Source organism: Poecilia reticulata, chromosome 9 (genome assembly GCF_904066995.2).
Source record: "Poecilia reticulata chromosome 9, P_reticulata-male-v2, whole genome shotgun sequence".
Lineage (NCBI taxonomy): Eukaryota > Metazoa > Chordata > Actinopteri > Cyprinodontiformes > Poeciliidae > Poecilia > Poecilia reticulata.
Genome location: NC_088838.1, coordinates 34189833 through 34200867, shown reverse-complemented (window position 1 = coordinate 34200867; position 11035 = coordinate 34189833). Strand labels below are relative to the sequence as shown.

At 38.9% G+C, this 11035-nt stretch overlaps 2 long non-coding RNA genes and 1 other non-coding gene across 3 annotated transcripts; 2 read left to right on the top strand and 1 right to left on the bottom strand.

The window, feature by feature from the left end:
• Window positions 1-417: 417 nt before the first annotated feature.
• LOC145552923 (uncharacterized) lies at window positions 418-2355 on the top strand. Its single transcript, XR_014089057.1, has 3 exons — window positions 418-1464; window positions 1577-1753; window positions 1823-2355. It is a non-coding gene; the product is annotated as an uncharacterized LOC145552923 (long non-coding RNA).
• A 2404-nt stretch (window positions 2356-4759) lies between these two features.
• Window positions 4760-4950, bottom strand: LOC145553014 (U2 spliceosomal RNA). The gene has a single exon (XR_014089187.1). It is a non-coding gene; the product is annotated as a U2 spliceosomal RNA (small nuclear RNA).
• A 1309-nt stretch (window positions 4951-6259) lies between these two features.
• LOC145552918 (uncharacterized) lies at window positions 6260-7213 on the top strand. The gene is made up of 2 exons (XR_014089052.1): window positions 6260-6407; window positions 6844-7213. It is a non-coding gene; the product is annotated as an uncharacterized LOC145552918 (long non-coding RNA).
• The last annotated feature ends 3822 nt before the right edge of the window (window positions 7214-11035 follow it).

Sequence of the window (11035 nt, the reverse complement as noted above, 5' to 3'; positions counted from 1 at the left end):
GAGACCGACGGGACGCCATATAAAGCCCTGGAGGTTCACTTCTTTAGTTAGAAGTACCATTTTTCAACCCAATACCTCAGAGTGCCTGTTGGATACATTTTCAGCAGTGTATTCCAGACGCCTCCGATTAAACGTCTGAAAAGATGTGGCTGCTCCTGAGGCTGGTCTTTCTGGGCTTCCTCATCAGATGGCTCCTGGTTGTGCTGTTCCACCAATTTCTTGTTTTCCTGCTGCAGGGTGGCATTTTCCTCCTTCAGTGTTGTGTTTTCTTTCTCCAAGTCAGTTGTTTTCCTATGCAGATCCTTCCTTTCTTGCCTAAGGTTGGAGACTTTTTCAGTATAAACTTTTTTTTCCCCCTCCAAGATGAAGTTTTCCTGCTGCAGGGCGGTGTTTTTCTCCTCCAGGGCAGTGTTTTTCTCCTCCAGGGCAGTGTTTTCCTCTTTCAGGGCGCCATTTTCTTTCTCCAAGACTGTGTTTTTCGTATCCAGACGAACCCTCCTTTCATGTCTCAGGTCGTGAACTTCCTCAGCATAAACTTTATTTTCCCCGTCCAAGATAAAGTTTACGTTCTCGTAGACAGAATTTTCCTTCTTCAGGGCGGTGTTTTTCTGCTCCAGTGTTGTGTTTTTCTCCTCCAGTGTTGTGTTTTTCTGCTCCAGTGTTGTGTTTTTCTGCTCCAGTGTTGTGTTTTTCTGCTCCAGTGTTGTGTTTTTCTGCTCCAGTGTTGTGTTTTTCTGCTCCAGTGTTGTGTTTTTCTGCTCCAGTGTTGTGTTTTTCTGCTCCAAGTCTTGCTGCTTTCACTCATTGTTAATTCTTTGTCAGGACAAATCCTTTTCAAACTGTTGTTGGGAAACAATCCTCCTTCTTGCTCTCTAGGTTCTGCAATGGTTATGACGGTAGAATTCAAGCAGCTTTTTGTGAATCACTCTTTGTGACATCACATTGTGTGATGTCACTACCTCAGCAGGACAACTAGAAAACTGCTGAAGTTTGAATAAAAACAAACTTTAAGGCTGAATGCAACTCGGTTAAGCTGATGGCCATTGGAGACAGTTCAGCTGGTAAAATATCACCAAAGCTGAAATCCACACCTGGGAGACAGCGGCTCTTGAGGACAATGGACTGGCACAGCAAGGGTGCCAGGACCAACGGTCAAAAGAAAAATTTGTGCCCGAAACCAGAAAAAGGGGAAACGGGCGAGCATGTTACTGGTGCCTAGGAAGCCTCCAATTCTGACTCTCTTTCTGGCTAATGTTCGCTCACTGGATAAGATAGAGGATTTGTTACATCTGAGGCTGAGAGTTTCTGCAGAGATGGCCTGTGCCATTCTTTGCCCAACGTAAACCTGGCTTACCAGCAACATGCCGTTGAGCCTTCCAGATTAACAGTATTCAGTTATTCCAAGCAGACCGCGACCAACACTCAGAAAAAACAATGTATGTCAGAAGGAGCAGGACAATGTATGTAAGTGAATGCAGATTGGTGTACGAACTGTGGACTGGTTAACAGCTGTCAGCCATCCTATCTGCCTCAGGAGTTTACTGGGGTGTTTGTCACCATTGTTTACATTCCACAGGGTGCTAACGGCAACGAAGCATCGAAGGAGCTGTATGACACCGTTAGCTCAATGCAGATGAAGCACCTGGAGGCGTTTTACATGAGCTGGGGAACTTTAACCACGTGAAACTGACGGACACTCTGCCCAGTTTTCATCCATCTTACACTCTGGACTGAGTCCACACCAACATTCACGGTGCGTACAGAGCTCTTCCTCACCCTCATCTTGGCCTTTCCAAACACATCTCCATCCTCCTGGTACCAGCACATCGTCCACTGATGAGCCGGATTGGACCAACGAAGAAGACAGTCACTGTGTGGCCAGCAGATGCAGCCTTTGTGCTCCAGGACTGTTTTCAGCCCACAGATTGGCTGATCTTCTGAGAGGCAGCTACCTATGAAGTAGAGGTAGACCTGGAGGAATATACCTCCTCTGTTCTTGGCTTCATCTCCAATTGTGCTGATGATGATGTCATCACCACCAAGACAGAAACCTGCTACCTGAACCAGAAACCCTGGCTGAATGCTGAGGTGAGAGCTCTGCTGAAAGCTAGGGACGCTGCGTTCAGGACCGGCGAGGCATCAGCACTCCGAGAAGTTGCCACCCCAAACGAGAGCCTTTCCACCACTGTTGCCACCCAGTTAGTGACAATGAATTCAATAAATAGTTATGGCAAATCGGACATAAAGCGCATAAAACTCTTTTCCGACAACATTGAATGCAACACAATGTAACCTGACACCCACTGCTAAGTAGCGGGAAGTGCGAGAGAAAGACAGAGCGCCATAGACATAATATAAGAGTAGACCCCGCATTGACTGCTCCGGCTCAGGAAATACGGCGGCCATCTTGGAGCGGTCTCCCTCCTACTTTGCTCAATCAAAACAGCAGAAGATGCCTCAGCACTGAGGGATATTGTTGTTCGGATCTATGGATTATTAATGTGAGGGCTCAACAGACAACATTTAACAAGTAAGATGGACACTTTATTGTGTATATATTGTGATTAGAATATTACCTTACTGTATTTATCTCCACCAGCGAGATACCAGCTAATACTAGCTACAGTGCTTGGTGTAACACAGGTTCAGCCGCTAGGAAGGATAACTGAGATTCTGTAAATCTAAAAAAATTAATTGTGATTCTTGAGAATAGGGACAAAACAGGTCCTTTGGATAAAGCACAAAATTTGAATGAAATATACACAAAATATAAATTGTATATTTTGTGTATACTTTACATGTATATTTCCATGTATACTTTCCAATGTATATTTTCCAGGTATTTGCTGAATTTTTTATTTTATTTTAAACATTGTAGTCGGTGGATGATGCCTGTAAAAGCCCTTGTCCAAGAGTAGAACTCAATACATTATAATAGTTTAAAACAATTAAAGAAATACTGAAATTAGAGAAGATCTGCATGGAGGAATGGGCCAAAATACCACCAACAGTGTGTGTCAACCTTGTGAAGAGTTACAGAAAACGTTTGATCTCTGTCATTGCCAACAAAGGGTATATAACAAAGTATTGAGATGAACTTTTGTTATTGACCAAATACTTATTTTCCACCATATATTGCCAATAAATGCTTTAAAAATCAGAAAATGTGATTTTCTGGATTTTTTTTCTCCCTTTGTCTCATAGTTGAGGTACATCTATGATGAAAATTACAGGCCTCTCTCATCTTTTTAAGTGGGAGAACTTGCACAATTGGTGGCTGACTAAATACTTTTTTGCCCCACTGTATATAAATAAAAAAAATTCCCTCAGGTCCTCTACCAGAGGCCTGGGAGCTTCAGGTTCTCCTCCAGTATCTTGGCTGTGCCTAGAACTGCACATTTCTGGACTGAGATGTCTGATGTTGTTCCTGGGATCTGTTTGAGCCACTGCTCCAGTTTGGGGGTGACTGTCTGCCCCGAGGGCCCCGATGACCACAGGCACCACTGTGGTCTTCACCTTCCAGGTCTTTTCCAGTTCCTCCCTGAGGCCCTGGTATTTATCCAGTTTCTGTATTGATGTATCTTGGATGTTTCATCGTGGACAGTGGCTCTCACACTCACTAGTCATCTGCCTCCTTCCTTGCGGCTTGTATACAGTCTCAAGCTATAAGGAAGCCGTAACTATATATATATATATATATATATATATATATATATATATATATATATATATATATATATCACGTATCCAGTATTAATCATTATTTATTTGTGTTTGTATAGTTATAAAAATATGTATTGTTATTTCTAAATAATTTATTAAAGACATTATGAACAGCTGTGTGCTTTGTAATATGCTCATCATACGTCGATATCAGAATATTCCATTCCTATTCTATTGTTATAGCCACTAATCATATTTAAATATGCTGAACTATGTATTAAAAACACTTAAAAATACAATTGTTTATAAATGTAGCTTTGATAGATGTTTGAATATGGTTTCCAGTAACAAAAAAGCGTGCTTTATTCAATTAAATGCGCTGATACGTCATTGTGCTGCTAAACACATAAGCTGAGTAGAGTGATGGACCGCTCCAAGATGGCCGCCCTAAATCTCGTCAACGACAATAGGCGAGAGCGGCCATGAGGCGTCATCCTTATATTATGTCTATGGTTATAACCATAGACATTAATACATAGACGACTCATGGAGCGGGCCGGTCCGTTGCTGCGATACGTAACAGCAACGGACCGGCCCGTTGAATGTGGCATCTCTGCCACATTCAATATGGCAGAGATGCCATATTGAATGTGGCATCTCTGCCAGTAGGCTAATACAAGTGAATGGACCGAACTTTATAAAGTGCCGTTCTACAAATTATTTTAAGTTAATTCCTGCCATTGACATATTTTCTCACACACATTAATGTATTTGGCAATCAAAGAAATTTCTAGAGAGTTTCTAACTTTTGATGTGATTAATTGTTTTGGGGCATTTCTGAATAAAGAGCACAATGTTTTATTTGATAAAAATGATTCTGATCATTTTTATATTGAAATTGATGAACGGACACCTTTACAGTGTTTTATTAAAGAATATATTTACGTATATATTTACGTGGGTTGGGGTTATGTGTCAGAGTAGCCTAGCCCTAACAAAAGCTCACGACAATTTCATAGTTCTACAATGTGAAACAGCAGTTTTAACGCTCTCTTTCCGTTAGCATGTTATAAATCACAGTTTTCTTTAACAGCTCAGGGGGTGCACCGGTCCTGGAGGTACTGCAATACCAGGTCGATGCGTGGAGTGGACGGAGCAAGCCCCTATTCCATCTCCCTGCTCCAAAAATCAATTTAATATATGGTCCCCGGGTAGGGGACGTATCAGATATTAAACTGATAAGAACAGATACTACACTTGATCTTAGCCAAAAGGCCGAGAAGCGATAACCTATTTAACTGGGGAGGTAACCATTTCAACCTCGAACATTGTGTTTTGACTCACGGTTCAAAAACTTTATTTTTTCTTTAAGCTCTAACAGAAACAAATGTATTCGTGTATTTATTATATTGTGTTCCGGTAGGTTTAATGTTGATAATTCAGCTTATTTAGCTCTTTTGGGGACTAAATAAGCCCACAAAAGGAAAATATCCGCGGTTTCAGCTGATCACGTGGTTTATTGTGTCATCCAATAGGAAGCAGAGAAGCAAAAAACGATTCCTAATAAATGTTTTTCACATATACTGTAAATAATGTATGAACTTAACTTTTACTGTTTAGTTGTAGTTAGCTAAGTAAAGTTTATCAGCAGCTATATTAAGGTTACGACATACAAATTCATTGATATATAATGTTAATATAATTGATCCAGAAACTTGTAACACAGTGCCCACTAGTGGCGAGGAGAGGCAACTGGAGCTATTCATACTTTGCTCTTTCTGGACCATAGACATGGAGCGGGTCGGCCCGTTGCTGCGATACGTAACAGCGTCCGCCATATTGAATGTGGAATATGTGCCAGTAAGCTAATACAAGTGAATGGACCGAACTTTATAAAGTGCCGTTCTACAAAGTATTTTAAATTAATTCCTGCCATTGACACATTTTCTGACACACATTAATATATTTGGCAATCAAAGAAATTACTAAAGAGAGTTTCTAACTTTTGATGTGATTATTTAATTGTTTTTGGGCATTTCTGAATAAAGAGCACAATGTTTTATTTGATAAAAATGATTCTGATCGTTTTTATATTGAAATTGCTGAACAGACACTTTTACAGTGTTTTATTAAAGAATATATTTACATAATTCCATAATTTAATTTACATTTAACATTTCAAGACAAACAAATAATTTTCCTGTATTTTTTATACGTTATTGAGAAATGACTTTTGATTTATAAATAAATCATTGTCAAAAATTAAACTACATATTTTTCTTACTTTTTTCCAGAGAATAAATATATATTACAGTATGTCAACTCTGCTACTGACAGCAGAGAGTGAAAATAATTCTAACAGAGTAAATTATTTTTATTTTATTACAAAAGCTACATTAATACACAATTAGTACATACATGTTTTCATTTATTTATTATACTGGGAACACTGGCCACATGCTTCAGTCTGCTGGTCACACTGGGAGAACTCCATGACTTCTGAGACGTTCTGGTTCACAGGCTAAAGCCAAGAATAAAAGAGAAATTATCCAGCGCTCGTACGGTGGTTATAACCATAGACATCATTACGTAGACCCCTCATGGAGCGCTGAGTCGTACGTAAACGCGTCCGCCATCTTCTGTGTGGCAGCAGGGCGATCGGAGCTCCTTAAGTCCTGTGCTGTGTGGACTTATTTCAACCGTTTTACGGAACAAACTGGATTCATTAGGATTACCTTCCACAGGTAAGAATGAAAGAACACAATTACTTGACTTTGCAGCCAGAAATTTGCTTCTAAACAACCGGAAAATATTTCCCATGTAGCTAAATTGGCCCGAAATAACCGCTGATTGTTAGCATAGCAGCTAATATAACCGCTGATTGTTAGCATAGCAGCTAACGTTTCATACTGTTTTCTAATGAGAGCTGATGAGAAACCGCTGTTAGAGGAGAAGTGAATTAAAAACCAGAGGATTTAGTGAGTAAAGATCAGTCAGGATCAGAGCTGGAGCTGCTGATCTTCAGTCTGTTTCCAGCTCAGCTTCTCCATGTCGGTATTTAGCTATAAAGATGCTACGAGTCAGAGCCCAACATGCTGAAAATGGCTTTTTATGAATGTGAAGGAAACATTTATTTTCTATTACACTTTAGGATAATTTCTCTTTTATTCTTGGCTTTAGCCTGTGAACCAGGACGTCTCAGAAGTCATTGAGTTCTCCCAGTGTGACCAGCAGACTGTGACCAGTGTTCCCAGTATAATAAATAAATGTTTCATTCTTTCACTTTTTGTGTATTTTTAAATATCTCAATCTGAAGTATTAGTGTATTAATGTAGCTTTTGTAATGAAATAAACATAATTTACTCTGTTAGAATTATTTTCACTCTTTGCTGTCAATAGCAGAGTTGACATTCTGTAATAAATATTTATTCTCTGGAAAAAAGTAAGAAAAATATGTAGTTTAATGTTTGACGATGACTGATTTATAAATCAAAAGTCATTTCTCAATAATGTATACAAAATAAATACAGGAAAATTGTTTGTCTTGAAATGTTAATTGTACATTAAATTATGGAATTATGTAAATATATTCTTTAATAAAACACTGTAAAAGTGTGTCTGTTCATCAATTCAATATAAAAATGATCAGAATCATTTCTATCAAATAAAACATTGTGCTCTTTATTCAGAAATTCCCCAAAACAATTAAATAATCACATCAAAAGTTAGAAACTCTCTTTAGTAATTTCTTTGATTGCCAAATATACTGCACAAAAAAATAAAGGGAACACTTCAGTGTTCACTTAAATGTTAAAATGTTCCCTTTATTTTTTTGAGCAGTGTATATTAATGTGTGTGAGAAAATGTGTCAATGGCAGGAATTAATTTAAAATACTTTGTAGAACGGCACTTTATAAAGTTCGGTCCATTCACTTGTATTAGCTACTGGCACATATTCCACATTCAATATGGCGGACGCTGTTACGTATCGCAGCAACGGGCCGACCTGCTCCATAAGGCGTAGCTCCAGACAAGAAGCCATGATGCTGCCTCCGCTCCTCAGGCAAACATGTCGCGGAACAAGTCAGTGTGGGCCGGGGGCGGGGCTAATGACCGGGGGTGGGGCTAATGACCGGTGGGTGGGGCTAATGACCGAGCCCAAATAATAAATCTCATGATAATTTAACTTTACAACATGGACAAGCCCGCAACAGCGGAGCTAACAAGTTTCACCACCACAGAGAGCGACTCTGTCATTCTGAATCCATCTGACATGAAGGTCAACAAACTGAGAAGAACAGAAACATCAGGTTACTGGTCACTAATGATGAAACAACACAAATTCAAAACATGTTAATGTAGTCCGTAGAAATGCTCTAGCTAGTTTGCCATTTGCTGCCAAGTGACTGATGATGACGTTGGTGACAAGCTTTACCCAGAATGCACCTGGAGAAAATAAGGTTAATTTGTAGTTTTGTGTGTCATAAAGTCAAATATAAGAGTGAAAATAAAGTCAGACATGTGGCACAACATTTTATTAAATTTTTTACACTCACTATGTCACTAAAATCAGTCAATCTGGTAAAAATTTTATCAACAATGGGTCAACAATGGGGCACCCTACTATAAAACCTACTGGGGTACCAAACAGTGTTCAACAGGAGAGGGCTCTCCTTTACACTTCATGGCAGATAATTGTAAAGAAAATTGGGATCCCTGAAAGCATGTTCTGCCTCCCATGTGGGCCCCCTGTAGGTCCAGGCTGGGGGCCCGTTACAACCCCCACCCCAACTGTTGCTCCTTCCCTGCTAATTTGTTACAGTTGTGGGAGGAACTGTCTGATGTTGATTTCTAAATCCAGACTGAGTGTTGATTTAGAAATCAACACTGGACTGGATTGCTTTTTGTTTAACTCTTTGGAACTCTTTAGTGAGTGTTGGGGAAACTAACACTCATGTTGTTGAATTAACACTGTATTTTTAACATACAACACTTGCACTGGGAATCTGACACTTCCGAATTTGCTGTGTGGAATCACCCATACTGGGGCAGCCAGGTTTCGAGTTACCAATCGAAATTCATACAGACGCCAGCAACGTTGGTTTGGGGGCCGTCCTGGTCCAACCTGTAATGAAGATTCAGTCATTTACATCTCATCTGACTCGGAAGACGGGTTTGTGCCTGAAGAAGAATCTGACCTACCTCCTGGGCAGAGAGTTGATGCCAACGGCATCACACCTCCTCCCTCGCCGCAGCAAGAAGTTACAGCGGACCCAGAACCAGAACCAAAAGCAGAAGCAGAACCAGAGAGGCCTTCTGTTTCTCCTCACATGGGTAAGTTTTATATATTTGTTTTAAATAATAATAATTATTAGCATATATACTAAACTTTAAACTTTACTCGGATGAAAGATATATATAGTATATTTAAACAAAGTGTTGAAATTAAATGCCTTTAACTCCGTGTTCCATGAGAGACACACAGGCTGACAAAGAAAGCAAAGCGGAGGGGGCCGGGAAGTGTCTTGCTCTGTGTGTGTGTGTGTGTGTGTGTGTGTGTGTGTGTGTGTGTGTGTGTGTGTGTGTGTGTGTGTGTGTGTGTGTGCGCGTGTTGACAACACTTCATCAGAATACACACAACACTAGAAGGACATTTTGATTTGTCCCTCTATTTCACCGAAACCTGTAGGGATGAGTGTGTGTGTGTGTGTGTGTGTGTGTGTGTGTGTGTGTGTGTGTGTGTGTGTGTGTGTGTGTGTGTGTGTGTGTGTGTGTGTGTGTGTGTGTGTGCATTCCCTCTGACTTCAGTCTTTGTTTGAGTGTCCACAGCAGCGGGACGTCCTGTTGGGGGGAAGAGACGGAAACCAGGCCGAGAGATGAAGAATGGAGGCTTAAAGATAAATCAACACTGCCCCCTGGTGGAGAAGTGGGAGGAGACCAGAAAACTAAGAGACTGAAGAGGAAAATGTGAAAATAAAAGAAATAAAACTGGACGGTGAAACTGACCTTCACCTTAAGCTGCATCACTAAAAAAACACTTCATTTTCCACCGCGGTGTTTCTCCATCTGCATGTTTCTCAGACTTGTGGGTTTATATATAATTTACGACATGAGATTTCTACACTTCACAAAAACTTTACAGAAAATATTTATTGCTGTTTCCCAGTGGTTTTGTTGATGAGTATTAAAGAAAATAAAGTTTTGTTTACATAAATAAACAGTTCAGGCAAACAGAAGTTTATTTAAACCACCAATAAGAGGCTAAAATTAGGTCAGAAATGTTTAAAAAGTTACATATCAGCTGCAAAAACTTCCTCTGACATCAGTGTTGCTTCATCAAAACAAATATTTACATTTATATTCACCAAATTAAACATTTTTATAAAGTTGAGTCTGAAATAATTTCTTTGTTGTTCAGGAAATAACTTGATGAATTTTAGCACATAAAATTAAATCACTGCTGTTTGGCACAAAGAAACCAAGACCTGCTGAATAATAATAATAATCTATTATTATTATTTTATTATTATTTGCTCAATTAGGGCAAATTAAATGAAGAGTTAATTCAAGCTAATTACTTCAGAGAAATGCTGCTTATCTGTTTCTGAAAAAACATCTTAAATATTTACATTCGACTTTTGGGGATTAAAAGGTCAAAATGTTATAATATATTATAATATTTGAATTTATTTTTCTGAAAAACTTTAGCCATTAATACAGTTTTTATGTTTCCACCTGATCAAGGATCCAATGAAACATGAAGAATTTCTCCATCATTCATCAGAAACTTCGTTATTTCTTGTTTTAATTTTCAACTTCAGTTTGAAAACAGCAGCAATGGATTAATACAGACATGAACATTCTGCGTTATTTTAGCTTAAAATCAGTGGTGGAGAAAATACTCAAAAAATTTACTTAAGTAAAAGTAAAACTACCACATTAACATTTGCACTTAAGTAAAAGTAAAAAAGTACTGGCTTTTAAAAATACTTAAGTATTAAAAGTAAAAGTACTTGCTGAATCGCTAATACAATATCATTAAGTGAACCGATCGTATTTAATTTTTTAATTTAATTTATTTTAAAGAAATCCAACAGAAAGGGGATGGAAAGAAGGTGGGTGGGAGAGGACAGGCAACCGAGGAGCCACGTAGCAGAGTTGTAGTCAAGACCACCAACCCAAGACCAAGTCAAGACCAGCACCCCGCGCTACATGACACAAAAAATTAAGTTTTACCTATCAAAATTACTTCTCAAATTGATCTGAAAGATCCACATTCCCATAGATATTAAATACTTAGAGCTGAAATAAATTTAATCAGTAAAGATCCGTCCAGAAGAATCGGATCGTTCCTGAATGTCATATCACTATA